The sequence below is a fragment of the Bos javanicus genome, chromosome 2 (genome assembly GCF_032452875.1).
Source record: "Bos javanicus breed banteng chromosome 2, ARS-OSU_banteng_1.0, whole genome shotgun sequence".
In the NCBI taxonomy this organism is placed as follows: Eukaryota; Metazoa; Chordata; class Mammalia; order Artiodactyla; family Bovidae; genus Bos; species Bos javanicus.
In genome coordinates, this window is record NC_083869.1 from 113,728,844 (window position 1) to 113,751,724 (window position 22,881).

The 22,881-nt window shown below is 39.9% G+C and overlaps 1 protein-coding gene and 1 pseudogene across 1 annotated transcript in view; both read left to right on the forward strand.

Annotated features, from left to right (window-relative positions):
- Nucleotides 1–22,881, forward strand: part of NYAP2 (neuronal tyrosine-phosphorylated phosphoinositide-3-kinase adaptor 2) — a 315,522-nt gene that overhangs the window by 55,138 nt on the left and 237,503 nt on the right. The gene's annotated exons all lie outside the window — the stretch shown is intronic.
- Nucleotides 6,319–6,403, forward strand: LOC133236142 (small nucleolar RNA SNORD116; annotated as a pseudogene).

The window sequence follows — 22,881 nt, forward strand, 5'->3', positions numbered from 1 at the left end:
ATGCAAATAAGGAGAGTTCTTATAATACTATAGAGATGAGATGTGGTCCACTGGGAAGAAAACTTTACCATGTATTTGAAGACATGAGAGCTGATTCTTGATACAGCAAAAAATATGCAGTGATAAGTCATGTAACAAGGAGATCATTTAACGTATGTAAGTAAAGCAAAAGCAAACTACAATCTAGACTAGTTTCTTTACAAATGTATTTTCATTTTTAAACACTATTTTCTACTTTGTACCCAAGGAAAGGAGATAGCTCTCAATTCATAGCACCTAAGCCAGACCTCACATTTTTCCATGTACCATAACCAGTTCTTACAGTCTGATGCCTAATAAGTATTTGTTAGGTACCAGTTTTGTAGGACACACTGTGTGGAATCAGAGAAAGATAACACGTAGTCTTGTTCCTTATCTTAAGGACATTTTTGGGGAGAGATGGAAAAGAAGGTGACACAGACATTAGAAATAAAGAATGCAACACCATTAAGGAAAATGCTTGGTGTAGGCACAGACTGGAGGGTATGAGGAGAGGTATGTGCTGGAAATGTGACTTCAGTAGGAATGACTCAGCTAGAAAAATAGATTTAGTGGAATACTTCTAACATCAGTAAATATGAACTGTGAAACACATGAGATGTGCTTTTGTTTCTGAGGAAACTGGTCTGGATTTTAGCAGTGATGGCAAACCCAACTCAAAATGTCCTAGTGGGATTCTTTTTTTGCTCAGTTAAAATGAAATTCACAAAATAGAACTGGCTTCAGCTCAAAGGATGGTGCCTGAAGAAGCAGACGACAGTGATTAAGGCTGTCCTCCTGGAATCGTGTTTCTAAGGTTCTAACCCCTAGTTTTGTCTCTTGATGACTGTATGTCTCTTCAGTTCAGTTCAGTTCAGTCCAGTCACTCAGTCGTGTCCAACTGTTTGCAACCCCATGGACTGCAGCACGCCAGGCCTCCCTGTCCATCACCAACTCCTGGAGTTTACTCAAATTCATGTCCATTGAGTCTGTGATACCATCCAGCCATATCATCCTCCATCATCCCCTTCTCCTCCTGCCTTCAATCTTTCCCAGCATCAAGGTCTTTTCCAGTGAGTCAGTTCTTCACATCAGGTGGCCAAAGTACTGGAGTTTCAGCTTCAGCATCAGTACTTACAATGAATATTCAGCACTGATTTCCTTTAGGATGGGCTTGTTGAATCTCCTTGCAGTCCAAGGGACTCTTAAGAGTCTTCTCCAACACCACAGTTCAAAAGCATCAATTCTTCGGCACTCAACTTTATAGTCCAACTCTCACATCCATACAAGACTACTGGAAAAACCATAGCTTTGACTAGACGGATCTTTGCTGATAAAGTAATGTCTCTGCTTTTTAATGTGCTGTCTAGGTTGGCCAAAACTTTTCTTCTAAGGAGGAGCAAGCATCTTTTAATTTAATGCCAAGTGTGTCTCTTGGCACCCTTTAAAAATTGTGCACCTGTTTCCTCAGCTGTAAAACAGGAATAGGATTGTTGCAACCAACACAAAGTATTCCCCCATGTCTAGCAATTCCTGATTCAGGACGATCCCTTGCAGGAGGGCGTGGCAACCCACTGTTGTATTCTTGATGGGAGAATTCCATGGACAGAGGAGCTTGGCAGGCTGCAGTCCGTGGGGTGACGGAAAGTCAGACACCACTGAAGCAACTTAGCATGAGCCTGAGTGCTTAGAACAATGCCCATGACATCATAAATGCTCCATGAGTGTTAACTTTAGCTGTTAGGATCCAGTCTCTCAAGATTTTTTCCATGTCTCAAGAACAAAGAGGTGTCTAAAAGCTCCCAGATGAGGACCAATGGAAAGAGAGTGTCCTTTTCCAGGTCATGGCTTTGATTGGTCATCCTTAAATATGGCCTGAAAAATACCATGTTCTGAACAAGCCTGAATGCTTTGCACAGAATATCCTTGGAATAATGTGAAAAAATAACCCTTAGAGGAGGGGGTTGAGAAAGTTTTCAAAAAGCAAAATAGTGTCGTGAACACATAAATGACTAAATCAGTTCAGTTCAGTTCAGTCGCTCAGTCGTGTCTGTCTCTTTGTGACCCCATCGACTGCAGCACGCCAGGCCTCCCTGTCTATCATCAACTCCCAGAGCTTGCTCAAACTCATGTCCACTGAGTTGGTGATGCCATCCAACCATCTCATCCTCTGTCATCCCTTCTCCTCCCATCTTCAATCTTTACCAGCAACAGAGTCTTTTCCAATGAGTCAGCTCTTCTCATCAGGTGGCCAAAGTATTGGAGTTTCAGCTTCAGCATCAGTCCCTCCAATTAATATTCAGGACTGATTTCCTTTAGGATGGACTGATTTTATCTCCTTGCAGCCCGAGGGACTCTCAAGACTCTTCTCCAACACCACAGTTCAAAAGCATCAATTCTTTGGTGCTCTTCTTTCTTTATGGTGTAACTCACATCCATATATGACTACTGGAAAAACCATAGCTTTGACTTTATAAATGGACCTTCGTTGGCAAAGTAAGTTTCTCCTTTTTAATATACTGTCTATGTTGGTCATAGTTTTTCTTCTAAGGAGCAAGGGTCTTTTAATTTCATGGCTGCACTCACCATCTGCCATGATTTTGGAACCCAAGAAAATAAAGTCTCTCACTCTTTCCTTTGTTTACCCCTCTATTTGCTATGCAGTAATAGGATCAGATGCTATGATCTTTGTTTTTTGAATGTTAAGCTTTAAGCCAACTTTTTCACTCTCCTCTTTCATTTTCATCAAGAGGCTCTTTAGTTCTTCCTCACTTTCTGCCATATGGGTGATGTCATCTGCATATCTGAGGTTATTGATATTTCTCCTGGCAATCTTGATTATCTTGTGCTTCATCCAGCCTGGCATTTCTCATGATGTACTCTGCATATAAGTTAAATAACCAGGGGACCAATGTACTCCTTTCCCTATTTGGGGAACCAGTCTGTTGTTCCATGTCCAGTTCTAACCGCTGCTTCTTGACTTGCATACAGGTTTCTCAAGAGGCAGATCAGGTGATCTGGTATTCCCATCTCTTTCAGCATTTTCCACAGCTTGTTGTGATCTACACAGTCAAAGGCTTTCATGTAATTAATAAAGCAGAAGTAGATGCTTTTCTGGAACTCTCTTGCTTTTTCTATGATCCAATGGATGCTGGCAATTTGATCCCTGGTTCCTCTGCCTTTTTAAAATCCAGCTTGAATATCTGGAAGTTCACAGTTCATGTACTTTTTAAGCCTGGCTTGGAGAATTTTTTGAGTATCACTTTGCTAGCGTGTGAGATGAGTGCAATTGTGCAGTAATTTGAACATTCTTTGGCATTGCCTTTCTTTGGGATTGGAATGAAAACTGACCTTTTCCAGTCCTGTGGCCAGTGCTGAGTTTTCCAAATTTGCTGGCATATTGAGTGCAGCACTTTCACAGCATCATCTTTTAGGATGACTAAATACTAGGTAATAAATGCAATGAGTTACTTTTGCAAGCTTTAAAGGGAATAGTAAAAATAAATAAATTAAACAGGAAAGTTGGAATCAGGTTGTGAAAGTATTTGATTTTTGGCATTGGAGAGAATAGGTGAACAATAGGAGGAGACACTGAGGACAGAAGATCCAACTACAGCTGCCAGGCACCAGAAAGATAAGGAATTTCTGGGATCAGTTTGAAACTCTCCATGATCTGTTCTTGTCCACAGTGAATGACAAGAGCTTTATCTGATCTCAGATGCCCTTGATCTTTCAATATTAATATTTGCCTTGTTTATATAATATGTATATATGTATGTGTGTGTGTGTGTGTGTGTGTGTGTGTGTATATATATATATATATATATATGAACCCAAAATATATCTGTTTTTATGCAGAGCATAATTTCATTGCAGTTAAGTGAAATCAAAGAGGTTTTTTTCTTACACTGTGAAGATTTAGATGTGCCCAAGCTCTGTCACTGTGTGTAAGAGTAAATTAGAGAATGGAAATTATTGCTCTTCCTTTCAAAATAAAATTGGATACAGGATGAATGCATTTACCAGACCAAGCAGATGATGTACACATTATGGAAACCATTACGAAGACTTTAATTTGAAGTACCAGGTGGACCACTTTAATGCTGATAGAAACCTCTGGCTAATTCTAGTTCAAATGATCATGAAACCTCACATGGCTCACATTTCTCATTTTACTCAAGTACACATTTCTGTAGCATTTAATAAAAATAAGAAAAAAATAACGGACCAAGTAATGTTTTTCTTAGCTTCAAAACTGTTACATGATGTGTTAATATGAATAGAATGTTGGTTCTTTTATAGTTTCATTCAACAAACATTTTTCGAATTTCTTCCAAACCATATGTTCCTGCATTGTTTTATTAATCCATTAACTTGTATAATCATCACAGTAACTGTGCAGTAAGTACACTAACCTCACTTTCTCCTCTATCCATATATGTATCCATACATAACTTGTAGTAAGAAATATTAAATGGTCTGCTGCTTCTGCTGCTCAGTCGCTTCAGTCATGCCCAACTCTTTCTGACCCTAGGGACTGTAGCCCTCCAGCTCCTCTGTCTTCCATTATCTCCTGGAATTTGTTCAAATTCATATCCATTGAGTCGGTGATGCTATCTAACCATTTCATCCTCTTCCAACCCCTTCTCCTTTTGCCTTTAGTCTTTTTCAACATCAGGGTCTTTTCCAATGAGTCAGCTCTTGGCATCAGGTGGCCAAAGTATTGGAGCTCCAGCTTCAGCAACAATCCTTCCGATGAAAATTAAGACTTGTTTGATCTCTTGCAGCCCAAGGGACTCTCAAGGGTCTTCTCCAGGGTCTTTTCCAGTTTGAAAGCATTAATTACCAGGAAGCAGTGTTCCCATTGAGGGGATGATGAGGTTCCGAATCTATCTTAATTCATTTGAAGTGTCTTGTAGCTCAATAATCTGAGGGACTTGGATTCAAATTCTGTCCCAACGACTCATTACTTCACTTCTCTTAGTCTTTGTTTAAAATGATGAAAACAGTAGTACCCATCTTATAGAATGGGGATTAAAGGAGTCAGAGTTGTAAGTTGCAACAGCACCTCACCAGCCTCTTAGGAAGGACTCAGTAAGTGATATCTATTGTTAGTTATTAATCTCCCAAGAGAAACCTGAGTCCCCTCTGCAGTGCTCATTTCAAATGGCCATTCTGCCTAAAGTTATACACTTAAGGCAGAAGATAATTCATTAGCTCCCAATCCAGCCCATTTCATCTTTAAACAGCTCTCTGGAATGGTTGGAAAACTATTCCTTGTAAAGAATAAAATCCTTCTTCGTGTACCTTCTTCACATTGATTTTTGTTCTGTCCCTTAGGACTTCGTTGTACATTCTGCATTCTTCTTTCATTTGATAGCCTCCCAAATATGTGAAGACAACTTTCAAGTTTCCCATTGAATTTGTTTTGCTCTAAGCTAATAAGCAACTCAAGAATGCCTGGGGTTGTTAGGTTGATTAGTCTTTTGTTATTGTTTATTTTGATTTGTTTCCTTTCCAAGTCCATGTTAAAAGGTAATAAAATGTACTAACACACACACGAATACACACACAGAAAATTCCGCTTCAGCCTTAATGTTACTCTAAAATCTCTGGTTTTGGCTTTATCCTGGGCCTATGGAACGCAGAGCAGCAAGATCCCTGTTTCAATGTAATGCCTGCTGCTGCTGCTGCTAAGTCGCTTCAGTCGTATCCGACTCTGTGCGACCCCATAGACGGCAGCTCACCCAGGTCCCCTGTCCCTGGGACTCTCCAGGTAAGAACACTGGAGTGGGTTGCCATTTCCTTCTCTGGTGCATGAAAGTGAAAAGTGAAAGTGAAGTCGCTCAGTTGTATCTGACTCTTATCGACTCCATGAACTGCAGCCTACCAGGCTCCTCTGTCATGGGATTTTCCAGGAAAGAGTACTGGAGTGGGGTGCCATTTCCTTCTCTGAATGTAATCCCTAGAATTTCTAATTTCTGTGTAATCAACCATTATGAGATATTTTATTATACTCTCAAATCCAATCAGCACACTCAGTTCAGAAATTGAACAAGGCATGCCATTCAGCTCTTCTGTGTACTTACCTCTGAATATTCACTTTCAAATATAGGTAAGCATTCTGAATGTAACTCAGATCATAAGTCTTTTTCTTTCTTTATGAGCTAAAAATTTTGTCAATGATGTGCAGTGTTTATTTATTATTGTGCAAATAAAACTATGATTATGAAAGATGTTAATTTTATGCACAAAACATTAATGAAAGTCTTTTTTTGAAGGCATTTAAAATAGTTAAACAGATCGATGATGACTCCCACAAATGCATTCCTTGGAAATCTGAACAAAATGAGTGAGCCATAGAAAAAATTTTGAAGTAAAATTAAAAAATAAATAAATAAATAAAATAAAATAGTTAAACAGGAAAACATATTGATAGCTAATATAAATGTTTACAGTAAGTAAGGGACTCTGCTGTATCAGTGTTTCTCATGCTTTAATCTGCTGACAAATCAGCTGGAATCTTATAAAAATTCAGATTCTGGTTCACTTGGTGGACCCTAAGGTTCTGTTACTTCTATCAAGTTTCCAAGTGATGCATATTTTGAAGAATATTAAATCCTGTCTGGGACAATGAATGCTTATAAAAATAAATATATATACATAACAGAAAAACAGGATGAAATATCATAATTTTAAGAGCATTCTTTTAATATTACAGCCAATGAGATCACTTTTGTTTGAAAATTTCAAGTTTATGATGATCACATAGGCATGTTCCAGACAAAGTACTAGTCTATTACCTTTTTAAACAAATAAATTAGTGGTTTTGTGTTACAGTATAAGACTTTTGAAACTTGACTAATAGATTTTTCACAGTAAATTTCAGTAAAAATTTGTCATGCGTGCATGCTCAGTTATGTCTTACTCTTTGTGACACTATGGACTGTATGTAGCCTACCAAACTCCTCTGTCTATGGGATTATCCTGGCGAGAATACGGAGTGGGTTGCCATTTCCTCCTCCAGGGGATCTTCCCAACCCAGGGATCAAACCCGTGTCTCCTGCACTGGCTGACAGATTCTTTACCACTGAGCCACCTGGGAAGTTCCACTAATAATTATTTTTTTATAAAATTACATATTTATTCTAGTGTCTCAGTTGTTCGATTTTGATGGTGATAATGGCTTGAACTTTATAGCATAGCCAGCAGAACAACGACTCTGCAGAAATGTCCGTGTCCTAATCCCTAGGGCTCATGCACATAGTATATTATATAGTTAAGTGAAACTGACTGACTGTAAAATAAGGAGATTGTTCTGCATTATCCGGGTGAACAGAATGTAATTACAGGAGTCCTTAAATGGAGAAGAAAGAGGCAGAAGTGTCAGAGTGATAGGACTTGGGAGAAGCTTCAACTCATTGCTGACTTTGAAGATGAAGGAAGGGCCATGAGCCAAGGACTACGAGCAGCCTTTAGGGGAAGGAAAAAAAGGAAAACAGATTCCGCCCTAGAGTCTCTAAAAAGACCTGCAGGTGCCTTGGTATTACCCATCAAGACCTATTTCAAATTTTTCAACTTCAGAAGTACAAGAAAATGAATGCACGTTGTGTTACCCACTACATTTGCTGTCATTTATTCCAGTAACAATAGCAAACTAATAGGCTCATCTTTGGCCAAAAAATTATCCTAATCCTTAGCCATGAAGCACACATCTAAAACGTGCATCTCTTAACATTCATAGTCTCAAAAATACATTCTCTGTGCAAGGTACCACTCAATGCCCCAAAGCTCAAGAAACAATGAGTGGCATACACCCTTCAAAATATAGTCCAGTGAAGTTATCTTCACAATTCAGATCAGATCAGATCAGATCAGTTGCTCAGTCGTGTCCGACTCTTTGCGACCCCATAAATCGCAGCACGCCAGGCCTCCCTGTCCATCACCAACTCCCGGAGTTCACTAAGACTCACGTCCATCGAGTCAGTGATGCCATCCAGCCATCTCATCCTCTGGCGTCCCCTTCTCCTATTGTCCCCAATCCCTCCCAGCATCAGGGTCTTTTCCAATGAGTCAACTGTTCGCATGAGGTGGCCAAAGTACTGGAGTTTCAGCTTTAGCATCAGTCCTTCCAAAGAAATCCCAGGGCTGATCTCCTTCAGAATGGACTGGTTGGATCTCCTTGCAGTCCAAGGGACTCTCAAGAGTCTTCTCCAACACCACAGTTCAAAAGCATCAATTCTTTGGCGCTCAGCCTTCTTCACAGTCCAACTCTCACATCCATACATGACCACAGGAAAAACCATAGCCTTGACTAGACGAACCTTTCTTGGCAAAGGAATGTCTCTGCTTTTGAATATGCTATCTAGGTTGGTCATAACTTTCCTTCCAAGGAGTAAGCATCTTTTAATTTCATGACTGCAGTCACCATCTGTAGTGATTTTGGAGCCCAGAAAAATAAAGTCTGACACTGTTTCCACTGTTTCCCCATCTATTTCCCATGAAGTGGTGGGACCGGATGCCATGATCTTGGTTTTCTGAATGTTGAGCTTTAAGCCAACTTTTTTACTCTCCACTTTCACTTTCATCAAGAGGCTTTTGAGTTCCTCTTCATTTTCTGCCATAAGGGTAGTGTCATCTGCATATCTGAGGTTATTGATATTTCTCCCGGCAATCTTGATTCCAGCTTGTGTTTCTTCCAGTCCAGTGTTTCTCATGATGTACTCTGCATATAAGTTAAATAAGCAGGGTGACAGTATACAGCCTTGATGAATTCCTTTTCCTATTTGGAACCAGTCTGTTGTTCCATGTCCAGTTCTAACTGTTGCTTCCTGACCTGCATACAAATTTCTCAAGAGGCAGATCAGGTGGTTTGGTATTCCCATCTCTTGAAGAATTTTCCACAGTTTATTGTGGTCCATACAGTCAAAGGCTTTGGCATAGTCAATAAAGCAGAAATAGATGTTTTTCTGGAACTCTCACTTTTTTGATGATCCAGCGGATGTTGGCAATTTGATCTCTGGTTCCTCTGCCTTTTCTAAAACCAGCTTGAACATCAGGAAGTTCACGGTTCACATATTGCTGAAGCCTGGCTTGGAGAATTTTGAGCATTACTTTACTAGCGTGTGAGATGAGTGCAATTGTGCAGTAGTTTGAGCATTCTTTGGCATTGCCTTTCTTTGGGATTGGAATGAAAACTGACCTTTTCCAGTCCTGTGGCCACTGCTGAGTTTTCCAAATTTGCTGGCATATTGAGTGAAGCACTTTCACAGCATCATCTTTCAGGATTTGGAATAGCTCAACTGGAATTCTATCACTTCCACTAGCTTTGTTCATAGTGATGCTTTCTAAGGCCCACTTGACTTCACATTCCAGGATGTCTGGCTCTAGGTCAGTGATCACACCATCGTGATTATCTTGGTCGTGAAGATCTTTTTTGTACAGTTCTTCTGTGTATTCTTGCCATCTTTTCTTAATATCTTCTGTTTCTGTTAGGTCCATAGCATTTCTGTCCTTTATTGAGCTCATCTTTGCATGAAATGTTCCTTTGGTATCTCTGATTTTCTTGAAGAGATCCCTAGTCTTTCCCATTCTGTTGTTTTCTTCTATTTTATCAGCAACAAAGTGGATAGAAAATGGCCATGACTTTGTCTGAAACTAAGGTATAAATGTCCTTCATTTTACCCACAAGTGTGACTAGGATATGTCAAGTGAAAATAAACATGATGTATCTTCCCAAAGCATTTTATTGCATTTATATGTTCAAGTGACTATGTGATTAAGAAGAAACAGGACCATAGATTTGAAGGGGAAATGAAGGAAACATTGGCAGGCTGTCGAGTCTCCTCACATACCTCTCCTCTTCTCTAGGATGGTCATTTCACACTTCTCAACTCTTAAGGTTAGGTGTAAACACTTAAGCAACTTACTTCTTTTGAAGGAGTTCAGAGATTGTCATTCCAAAATACACCATTTTGGCACACTGGTTATTTTGAATTAAAGGCACTTGAGAAACAGAAGAGTACTCTGACCTTCCTTTTCCTTCTTAGCAGCAGGAGATACAACTCCCATGTGAAAGATGCTTTCCTGGACTGGGAGGTACAGTGACTTTTTTATCTTTAAGGACAAAAAGTTGAAAGAATTCTGTACCAACAGACCTTGTTAACATAATTCTCATCTTCTCTTAGCCTCCACACGTAGTTTGGTCGTTTATTCACAGTCGCCTCTCTTTTTGCATCCTATTATAAAAACAACTAGATTTTCTCATTTCTTTAGGTTATTTCCTTATGCTATTGTTCAGTTGCTCAGTCGTGTCCACCTCTTTGCGACCCCATGGACTGCAGCACGTCAGGCTTCCCTGTCCTTCACCATCTCCTGGAGTTTGCTCAAACTCATGTCCATTGAGTTGGTGATGCCATCCAACCATCTCATCTTCTGTCATCCCCTTCTCCTCCTGCCCTCAATCCTTCCCAGCATCAGGCTCTTTTCAAATGAGTCAGCTCTTCACATCACGTGGCCAAGTATTGGAGTTTCAGCTTCAACATCAGTCTTTCCACTGAACACTCAGGATTGATCTCCTTTAGGATGGACTAGTTTGATCTCCTTGTGGTCCAAGGGACTCTCAAGAGTCTTCTCCAACACCACAGTTCAAAAGCATCAGTTCTTCAGCACTCAGCCTTTTTTACCGTCCAGCTCTCAGTAAGGTCACTCAAATCATGCAAAACTTACATTAAATGAATTTGTATGCCATACTCTTGTTAGTTCATCTTTGTCAATTTAATTTTCAGACACAGTCAGGGTCCCTAAGAAGACTGGAGGCAACTTTTCTTGTCTTCACTTTGGTTAGAGGCTCAGCTTTCACTAAGCTTATTAAAGATTATCAACAAATTCTTAAAATTTCAGTTTGATTAGGTAATACATAGACTTATCTTTAGAAAATAATTTTTAAAAAGTCTTATGATGATCCACTCTCTTAATCAAGAATTGTATGAGCAGTCCTGGGATTTTCAGAAGCACTGGTCCATATGAGATTTAACATATTTGCCAGACAGGTTGGGGTTTCCCAGGTGGCTCAGTGGCAAAGAATCTGCCTGTCAATGCAGGAGATAAGGGTTCTATCCCTGGGTAGGGAAGATACTGTGGAGGAGGAAATGGGAACCCATTCCAGTATTCTTGCCTAGAAAATCCCTTGGACAGAGAAGCCAGGGGGCTTCAGTTCATGGGATGGCAAAAGAGTGTGACATAACTGACCATGTGCACACGCACCAAGCAGGTTAGTCTCCAAGAATCCAAACATTAAAAAACATCATTTTCATAACTTTTTTGGAGGAGTTCTCAGATGAAAGCCTTTTGTCAAACATTTGCCAATGGGTTTAATTTGCCTCTCAAAAAAAAAAAAAAGTAGGCCAACCTGATCAGTCAGTCAGTTTAGTCACTCAGTCGTGTCTGACTCTTTGTGACCCCACGGACTGCAGCACTCCAGGCTTCCCTGTCCATCACCAACTCCCAGAGTTTACCCAAACTCATGTCCACTGAGTTGGTGATGCCATCCAACCATCTCATCCTCTGTCATCCCCTTCTCCTCCCACCTTCAATCTTTCCCAGCATCAGGGTCTTTTCAAATAAGTCAGCTCTTTGCATCAGGTATTGGAGTTTCAGCTTTAACATCAGTCCTTCCAATGAATATTCAGGATTGATCTCCTTCAGGATGGACTGGTTGGATCTCCTTACAGTCCAAGGGACTCTCAAGAGTCTTCTCCAACACCACAGTTTAAAAGCATCAATTCTTCGGTGCTCAGCTTTCTTTATAGTCCAACTCTCACATCCATACATGACTACTAGCCTTGACGAGATGGACCTTTGTTGGTAAAGTAATATCTTTGCTTTTTAATATACTGTCTCAATGAATTTGAGTTGCTCTGCATCTGACTTTCTTCATGAGACCTCGTTTCCTGATGAACCCTTTTGTCCCCAGTAGTAGTTCCTCATACTGGCTTTGTTTCATAGCGCAAGATCTAGTACATGTCTGACTTGCATTCTGACACCTTCTCCTCTGAGACTGAGAATGAGATGGCTTTGATTTCTGCCTTTGCCTTTCCTTCCATCCTCTCCTTCCTCCTTCATTGATTCAGTATCTATCAAAACTACCCAGCAAGCAGGCACTGGCCCAATACTGTTCCAGAGTGAATGCAGTGCACATCCTTTAAGCTTCCTAAGCTGCCTTTTGCCTCATGTGGATCTCTATTCAGCTCTGAAGTTACTGAGGGACAGTGTTTTATTATATAGATTTAATGACAATTGTTAACATTCTTTTAAAGAGGCTCTCAGGTTTATTGCTGGATGGCTTGCTAATGTTTGTTGGTAAAGTACGGAAGAGTCCATCTGGCCTTCTGTAACAGTCTTTTATTGATAAAAGAAAAACAATCACTTTGAACTAATCTCACTTTAACTCCTATTGTGGTTACCTTTGTGACTCAAACAAAGGAACACAAACTCTAATGCTATATTACAGAATCACCTGATGTAAATGCTACAAGGAAAATAGGAAAAACTAAATGTAATTAAACCTAAAACAAGGACCAGAACAACATCTTAACCCTTGAATCTGAAGAATAAGATGGGCTCTCGTGAACTTCCACCAGGCTGAATGTGTTTAGCTAATAATAATTATGATTGAACAGATGACTCAATTATGCCATATGCCATTTTATTGGTCCCCAGAGTGTATTTGTGAATACACAGAGATAAATGTAATTCATTATTATGTTAATCAAGACCAAAGGTCTTGTGGCAGGCAGGTAGGAAAATGATAGTGGCTAATGAAACGTTTGCTTTTCTGTGTTCAACATCATGAGAGGATAACATTCTTAATGCCCAAATGAGTCAACAGTGACAATGGTGCTAATATATGAGGTTTTCTAGAACAAAAGTGTTTGATCAGGCAGAAATAATGTGGTATCATTTTTAGGGTTCTTTGGTGACTGATTTGTTGGAGTTTAGTTCTCTCTCCTTTTACTTCAGTTACCTGATTAAGTGTTATAATAGAAATAATCTCCACTAATATTTAGAAAAAAACCCAATATTTAGAAAAAAAACCAAGTACACAGGAGATTTACTTAATGGATCTCTTAAGGAAATTCTAGATTAAGGCATTCTCTTTAGCTTTGTTTAACATTTCAAAATGCAAATCACTCTATAGGTAAGATTTGATTGTAAGTTTTTGACCAAATTAATGTGAGTATAGCTTTAATCTTTTCAGTTAGAAAAGAAAATCATTTAAAGTTAAAAAAAAATTTTTTTTAATTTTAACAGAATATAACAAAGACTTAGATTTATCTGAATGCCAGAGTAATACTGCTTTGTGCAGGAGACAATTCTGAGCTCTGGTTCATACTAAAGAAAATCCTGCTAGATTCTGTGTTCCACTGGAGCAGAAGATTCTGCTTTGTTTTACAATTTTTCACATATTTAGACTAAAACTCTTACAAGTGGGTGCTCAGTTAAATGTTTCTACTGAATGTGTCCCACTATTAGCAACTACAAATTTAAATTTATGACTGTATGGTTTATTGGAAATATAAATGTTTACTTTGTTCTAAGCAATTAGTCAAGAATTTACAAGCTGATTCTAAACTAGCTCTTTATTGATAAATTTAAATCCATTTCTTCTTTATCTGCAGACACATGTGAAGATAATGAAGAACAGTCCCCTTTTTAGAAATAAGTAACACATTTTTCTTGAATTCATTATTGGATCTTTTATTGGTCATTTCTACTTCCAGTTTTAGAAGCTCATATCTAGTGTTTTTCCAGTTTCTCTTTAATCCTTTAAAAAACATAAAGATGAAATTCACTCAAATTTTCAGGAAGTGAGGAGAGTAAGTGAGGGGGAGAGATATTTACGGTCACTCCTGTTCTATTGTATTATACCCCCTAAAAAAGAAAGATTCATCTCATATAGCTCAACAATTTAAGTTGTTGATAGAAATGGCTTTAAATTATGTGCTCTTAAAAAAAAAGTTATTGGAGTATAGTTGCTTTACAGTGTTGTGTTAGTTTCTGCTGTAGAGCAGAGTATATCAGTTATATGTATACATATATCCCCTGTTTTAGATTTTCCTTCCATTTAGGTCTCCATACAGCACTGAGTTAGAGTTCCTTGTGCTATATAGTATTTCATCCACTCCCTTCCTCTGATGGTATCCATAAGTTTGTTCTCTACATCCAAGTCTCTATTTCTTCTTTGCAAATAAGTTCATCTGTACCATTTTTCTAGATTCCACATATAAACAATATATATGATACTTCGGAGAAGGCAATGGCACCTCACTCCAGTACTCTTGCCTGGAAAATCCTATGGACAGAGGAGCCTGGTAGGCTGCAGTCCATGGGGTCACTAAGAGTCGGACATGACTGAGCGACTTCACTTTCACTTTTCACTTTCATGCACTGGAGAAGGAAATGGCAACCCACTCCAGTGTTCTTGCTTGGAGAATCCCAGGGACGGGGGAGCCTGCCATCTATGGGGTCACACAGAGTCGGACACGACTGAAGTGACTTAGCATAGCATAGCGTATGACACTTTGTTCTCTTTCGGATTTACTTCACTCTATATGACATTCGCTAGGTCTATCCATGCTTCTGCAAATGGCATTATTTTTATTCCTCTTGATGGCTGAATAATAAGCAAATAGGACTTAATTAAACTTAAAAAGCTTTTGCACAGCAAAGAAAGCCATAAACAAAACAAAACAAAAAAAACAGCCCTTAGAATGGGAGAAAATATTTGCAAATGAAGAAATCGACAAAGTATTAATCTCCCAAATATACAAGCAGCTCACTCAGCTCAATACCAAAAAAAAAAAATAAACAACCCAATGAAAACATGGGCGGAAGATCTAATAGGCATTTCTCAAGAAGATTTACAGATGGCCAAGAAATACGTATATTGCATATATTTTACTGTTTATTTTTTATTGAGCTATTCTACATTGTGCTATTGTTTTGGCCATATCATGGGGCATGTGAGGATTTTAGTTTCACAATCAGTGATCCAAACCCATGTGTGTTCTGTCTTAATCACTGGACCACCAGGGCAGTCCATACTTTGTGCAATTGTTATTCATATATGTCATCTTTGGTGTCTCAAATGGTAAAGAATCTGCCTGCAATGCAGGAGACCCTAGTTCTATCCTTGGGTAGGGAAGATCCCCTGGAGAAGGGAATGGCTACCCACTCCAGTATTCTTGCCTGAAGAATTCTATGGACAGAGGATGCTGGTGGGCTACAGTTCACGGGGTTGCAAAGAGTTGAATACGACTGAAGTGACTTTGCACGCATGCACCCAAGTTAGCATCAGGATGTCCTGTCCATCTTTGTATCACCCAATGACTAACGTGAAACCCATCCCACCTCACCAGAATCTCACAGAATCTTAGTTTCTCTCAAGAGTAAGATGGCCAGAAGAGAAGGTATCCTCATATCCTGGACCTTCACTTTTGACTTTAAAATTTGCATTTAGAAAACACAGGATGGGTACTTTGCTCCCGTGGAATGGATTCATTGTGGCAGGATAACTGGGATGACTGAAAGAGAAAGGAACTTATCCATTAAGTGAATAATGCTTCTTTTAAGAGAACATTAATGATCATTTGCATATAGGCATGGTGAAAATTGCTCATATACTATTTCAAAATTGTTTTACCAATGCAAACATTTCTTAAAGCTGAAAGATGACTCACCCTAAATAAATGTCAGATGTGCCTTATCTGTTTTTTCTATGTAAGGGTCTCACTAGGTTATCCTAGGTTCTGTCCCTAAGAAGTCTGTGTCTAACCTTTCCAGGGACTTGAGAGCATATCACATTTTTTCCCGTTCAGTGGGTAGCTCTGAAATTGCCACTTTGGCTATTGTATACAATTCTCCATCCATCTATTCTCATTGTCAACCATCCTTATAAAGTGGCATTTGAACACTTCACTGAACATGAGAACTATTTTATGGAGGAAATGATTAATTGCCAGATATGATAAGAATGGAGACCAGTAGAGAAAAATCTGTTCCTGGAATAGACTTTGGGGAGTGGAATTTGACAGATAAGTTAGTTTTTCTGTGCTTTAAGAGATGGAAGTCCTTGCAACTTCCACCTTCACCTTTCATCACTGGAACCTGTATGTCTCAGTCCTGCTTTTGGCTTCATAGCTTCTACCATGTTTAATTTAGGGACCATCCTAGGGCAGTAAGGAAATACTAGAATGTTTCTAAAAATTCCACTTATCTTAATGGATTGAAGATGGAAGAAAGTTCGTTGACAGTGATAACAAAGACTATAGCCTTAAAAATAAAATTAAGCTTAGTGTTTACAGTTAACTGAAGAAAAATAATAATTTATGTACCTTTTTTGTATTATTTATTTGAGTTAAAACATGTATCTTCTTCTGCCACAGATTGCAGTATAATTAATGTGGGTCTCTCAACATCAACACTAATTAGTTAGAAATGTAAATTTCCAGATCGCTTGATCCTAATTAGAAAGTGATTCTCCCTCTAAAGTTTGCATGTAAATCATGTAAAAAATGCTATCTAATCAAATAACTTGAACATGTAAATGCATATATATGCTGTATCTTTGCACAGGTTACTTATTAATATACTGTTTTAGTTCATTAGATTTGCTATTCTACATATGTTTCTGTAGAGATTTCAAATAAATGCACAAGGCACTGAATTATCAAACTTGAAAAAAGTCTGAAGGTTTAAGCCATGACAATGATTAGAAATTGGATTTAAAGAATGAAATGAAAGGTACATTTCTCTCTTGTCTCTTCATTTTTCACTCCCTTGCCATGAACTCTTTCCCTGGCCTCTCTGTTACTCATCTTTCTACCAGGATCTGACTTCACCTCTCCTTTGTATCTTGCTACGTTTTACCTGCTTTCCTGACCACTGCACCCACTCAGACTAGAAGACTCCAGTTTCCAATTCTTCCATCCCAATGAATGGCTTTATAACTTGGATGATGTTATATAGGGGTCAGAGGAGAAACACATCTGCTATTCATCTTCTTGATCTCATTAGGTCATCTTTTTCCTGGCCAGCTCCAAAGAAATTTAATTCCCTTTAAGTTCAGTTCAGTCGCTCAGTTGTGTCCGACTCTTTGCGACCCCATGGACTGCAGCACGTCAGGTTTCCCTGTCCATCGCCAACTCCCAGAGCTTGCTCAAACTCATGTCCATTGAGTCAGTGATGCTATCCAACACGGAAATCTCTGTCTTTGTAAATGCAGATGACCTGAATCAGAATGAAAAGCAATTGAAGTATTTTTAGAAATTCTGAGCTCTAGTCAGATCAGCATATTATTTAGAGTTCCTTCAAATAGCTTCAGTTGGTGCCTTAAAAAAATCCACTTTGTGCTCTAGTGGCCTGTGATTGTATACATCAAGAGCATTTTAAAATGTTGATTGAGGTGATTTAATTTGAGCCATCTTTAGTGATTGATGTATTTTTAAGTGGTAGGTAGTGATCAATTGGTTCCTATTTTAAAATGATCCATAGCAAGAGGTTCAAACTTACCACCTACTGGGTCCTGATGTGTAAACTTACATAATGAAGTGTTCCAGGTTAGAAATGAATAGATGAAGACTGGAGAAGGCAATGGCACCCCACTCCAGTACTCTTGCCTGGAAAATCCCATGGACAAAGAAGCGTGGTAGGCTGCAGTCCATGGGGTCGCTAAGAGTCGGACGACTGAGCAACTTGACTTTCACTTTTCACTTTCATGCACTGGAGAAGGAAATGGCAACCCACTCCAGTGTCCTTGCCTGGAGAATCCCAGGGACAGGGGAGCCTGGTGGGCTGCCGTCTATGGGGTCGCACAGAGTCGGGCATGCAGCAGCAGTAGCAGTGATCCAGTGAAGGATGCCCCATATATGTCTGTCAGTTGCCTCTCAGCCCTCTCTGAACAACATACAATAAATCCCCTACATTCAAACCTTCAAGTTGAGAACTTTCAAGGATGTGAATGTGCGTTTGCACATCCTTTCATGTAAGTTACTTAAAGTGTCTGGTGTACATCATCACATGAGAGCATCCTTTACAAGTGTTTGTGCTTTTGTGTACTTTATTGTACAGCACTGTATATAGCACAGCAGTATAGTATCTTTATGTCAAGTCCAGGATGTCCAGAAACAAGCATAAAAGCAGCAGTGATGTAGCTAGTACTAGTATATTTTTCACGGTACTGTACTGTAAGAGGATGAGATGATTAGATGGCATCATGGACTCAATGGACAGAATTTGAGCAAACTCCAAGAGATAGTGAAGGACAGGAAGCCTGGCATGCTGCAGTCCAGGGAGTTGCAAAAGGTCAGACACAACTTAGAGACTGAACAATAATTGTAAGATTAAAAATGCTTTCTTTATCTTTTGTGTTTGTTTTTTATGTATTATTTGTGTGAAAAGTATTATAAACATACAGTACTATATAGCTGATTGTGTTAGTTGGGTAACTAGGCTAACTGTTGGACTTATAAAGTTGGACTTCTGAGCACACTCTCAGAACAGAACTCGTTCATACATAGGGGACTTACTGCATGCATAGAATACATTTCAGCACCATAAATTCCAAATAAACGTTGATGAGAACAGGATTAAACTTGAACCTAAAAACCTTAGGCTTGAGTTTAGCTGCCATCATAGGGCAAAATCCTTTGGCTGGTCCTGCTGTTGGTGCTGGGGTGTGGGATGGAGTGTGGGTTAAGCACAGGCCCAGTTCCATCTCTGGCATTTGGAACGATTTTGCAGCAGATTCTTGAGTGGCAAACAAGTCTGCAGAAATAATTTTGTCAAAATGAATAGGTCACCAGTCAGTCAATCATACTTTAAATAATATATTTGTAGTTTTGATTAGCATGTCATTTGTGAATAATAATTTTGTCCATTGTTCAGAATTTTGCCTACTTTAAAAAATGCATTGCTTAGCTTTATTTGTGATTAGTCAACAATTCAGGGCAGGGAAACCTGCTCCTAGTGTACTCTAATGTTACCAGAAAAATCAAACCAATGTTTAATTGTGCCATTTGGACAAATTGCTTTTAGCCAAATCATTTGGAATCATTTTCCTGCACATCATTGTGCCCTTTCCTTTACACCCAGACCCCACATCCCTCTCCAGGTCCTTTCCAGGAGACTCAGAAAGCACTCAGGCGATAGAGTGGCAGGCAGAAGCAGGGTAAGCAGAGCAGTCTATCTGGGTCTGGATTCTAAGCCTGTGTACTCCAGCAATGCTGGAGGACTCTGCTTATGTGGAAAGACAGCTAGATAGACCATCCTGGTGACTCTTCTGGGCTAACAAGGCTTGAGTCTGCCTAGCAGTTGTCCTAATACAGCTAGTGCACAGCAAGGGCCCATCAGTGTCTCCTTAAATATTAAATCAGGTGGGAGGGGCTGAGGCATGAGGCAGGTGCAAACTGGCCTCTTGGATGTGATTTGACAGACTTGTCAAGGAAAGCCTGTCTTCCCAGCTGAGGGGAGTACAGTCAGTAGGACACAGTCCACATTCAGCAACTGTGAAAGGCAGGGGACTAGGCCAAACTTAGGACCAATCTGACAGCCATTTGCACTCCAGAATTCCTTGTGGGGTCAGCCAAGAAACCTTCAGAACCATGTTGCAGCTGGAACTTCATGACCTGGTATCACAAAGCCTTGGGAAAAAGCAGAGTGACAGGGCCTGTTGGAGAAGGTGCTCATACATAGGAACAGATTTGTTGCATCAGAAACAACACAAAATCAAAAAACCTTGAGGGACCAGGAAAGTAGCATGAGTAATGGAAGTGTTGCAGGAAGAGGGATCCCTCCCAGGGCCTGGGAGTGGGCTCTTGTCTGACACACAGAAATGAATTCTCTGAGGAGAAACACATGCTGACAAAGAGACTGTATTGCGAAGGGGCGCCCAGGCAGAGAACAGCAGGGTAATGGAAACCAGAAGGACTGCTCTGCCATGTGCCCCCAGTCTCATGTTTTATGGTGACAGGGTTAGTTTCAGGGTTGTTTTTGGCCAATCATTCTGATTCAGGGCCCTTCCTGATAGTGTGTGCATTGCTCAGCCAAGGTGGATTCCAGCGAGGAGGACTCTGGGAGGTTGGTAGGACATATGGACTGGCATTTCCTCTCTCCTTTTGACATTTTCTGTGTGGTTCAGATGGTAAAGAATCTGCCTGCAAGGCAGGAAACCTGGGCTTGATCTCTGAGTTGGGAATATCCTCTGGAGAAGGGAACTGCTACCCACTCCAGTATTCTGGCCTGGAGAATTCCATGGACAGAAGACCCTGGCGGGTTACGATCTATGGGGTCACAAAGAGTCAGACATGACTGAGTGACTTTCGCTTTCACTTTTCATATCATTCTGGTAGGTGAAGCTCTGTCATTTCTGCATTCTTTACCAGGACCTCCTGTTGTAAGATAACTCATGCAAGTGGTTGCTCTCATGCCTGACCAGGGTGGGTGGTTTAGGTCGGTGGTTTCCCAAACAGAGGCATCCTAATTCTAAAATTCTAATCCAACAGGGAAGGGTACTGTCTGCAGTCAACTGGAGGCTCATACACCCTACAAGGGTCTCACCAAACTCAACTCTATCCTACTGCTGCATCAGGACCATGCGATTTTTTTGTAGACACACCTTCTTTACTAAAGGAGATGTCACAATTTTATCAATATGAACTTTTAAAAATTCTTATAAGTGTATAAATTATGAGAAAGTGATTAACTTGTAGTCTTCTAACGCTTTCCATCCTATACGTGGTTTGGGGGAAAGGTAAGCTCATGGACTATGAAGCACAGATGTCCCCTTATTTTGCACAGGGAAAGAGATGATCATTGGTTGAGCAGGTTCAAGAAACCAAGCAGTCTGACTAGCATCTGTAACACTTGCTTCTTTCCCTTTTTGCTGCTTGTTCTCTGCAGTGCTCTAGATCACTTTGGGAAAGCATTTGTGCAGCAAAGTCAGCATGGGATGAGTTATTTAAAGACTTTTAATCCGATTACTGGCAAAAGTTGTATTTCCATCTCGCCTTTAGATAGGGTATAAATTTAGAAATCCAATATGTCGAAGGCAATTAAATACCATTTTAAGTACAGAAAAGAGCTGTTCCAAGGGGAATAGTGAATTTCCTTAGGTTCCCCATGAAATCAAGAGCAAAGGAATGAGCAATGGGGAATGGACTTTCTTCACCAGTGAAAGCCAAGAAGTCTGTTTGCCTGAACCATAGGAAGTGAAGTGAAGTCACTCAGTCGTGTCTGACTCTTTGCGATCCAATGGACTGTAGCTTACCAGGCTCCTCAGTCCATGGGATTTTCCAGGCAAGAGTACTGGAGTAGGTTGCCATTTCCTTCTCCAGGGGATCTTCCTGACCCAGGGATCGAACCCGGATCTCCCGCATTGTAGGCAGACGCTTTACCGTCTGAGCTACCAGGGAAGAACCATGGGAAGGTTTCCTAAAAGTGGATTTTCTACCTATGTAAGAACCTGGCCCTGGTACAGGTAGGCCAATTTGTATCTTTTATCAAACTCTAAGCCTCTATGTTTCTGCCAGAGTTATACCTCTGAAAGGGACTTGTGAAGGAATTTATACTGTTGGATGTTTCCTAGACCGGCATACGTTCTAAACCTACTCTCTGTGAGCTTGAGAGCTTTGTAGAAAAAACATGTCTGACATCCCATGAATGCATTTCAGTGGACAAAAATCTGAACTCTTTTTCTCAACCACAATAACCATACCTACTCTTCCACATGCAATCACTTCTGTCCATTGTGAGGGTTCTTGTGAAATGCTCAGTTTCTCAACCATTCAGGCATTCCTTGCTGCTACAGCTGCTGCTGCTGCTGCTGCTAAGTCGCTTCAGTCGTGTCCGACTCTGTGCGACCCCATAGACGGCAGCCCACCAGGCTCCCCCGTCCCTGGGATTCTCTAGGCAAGAATTCTGGAGTGGGTTGCCATTTCCTCCTCCAATGCATGAAAGTGAAAAGTGAAAGTGAAGTTGCTCAGTTGTTAAGCACAAAATAACTGCACTCTAGAGAAGCAATCAGCAGGCTTATTAAGGCTCACCTGCAATTGAAGGCCCCATGCTGTTTGTTAATTTGCATTGCAAATAAGGTGGCCTGAACCAGACCCTTTAATGGCTTGAGGGCTTTGTGATACAGGAAAGAGTCTGCCCTACGTGTGTGCTATCACACAATACTCAACTGACAAAGCAAAAAAAGAACACATACACAAATTTCCCAAAAGTACCATTTCCCCCAAACATTTTCACCTCAAACATGTGCAGAAGATTTATGCCCATTTGACAAATCCTGTTTTCCCTTTCTCCATCTGTGATTTATGGGAATTTGTGCAGTTTCTTTTATTTCCTTTCTTTTCTGTGGGTGGCATGGATGTCTGTTAAATTTTGCAGATATTTAATCAGCAGGGTTAAGAAAATGAGCGTTTGGGCTTACTTTTGGGATAAAGAGACTACTTAAGTAAAAGCATTAATAGAAAGATGGAAATTGTTTAACTCTCTTATTTCAAGTATTCTTTGTCATGTTTACGACCCCAGGTGTGAGGCTTCTTCTGTTCCCCATTGTGAAGCTGATGAGGGGTTATGAAAAGTTAATAGTCGAGGCTGCGGGAGTTGTTCTTATGATTTTCTAGTTAAAATGCTATTTAGCAGTAAATTGGGTATATAAACAGATATGTGTCTTTTTCCCTAATAAAACATACAAATGGAGAGAAAAACATATCATCAAAAAAATCAAAACTTGAAGTCTGAAAGATATGTCCAGATGGTATCTAAACAATTTGAATCAGCTAGATATCTGGAATTTTCTAT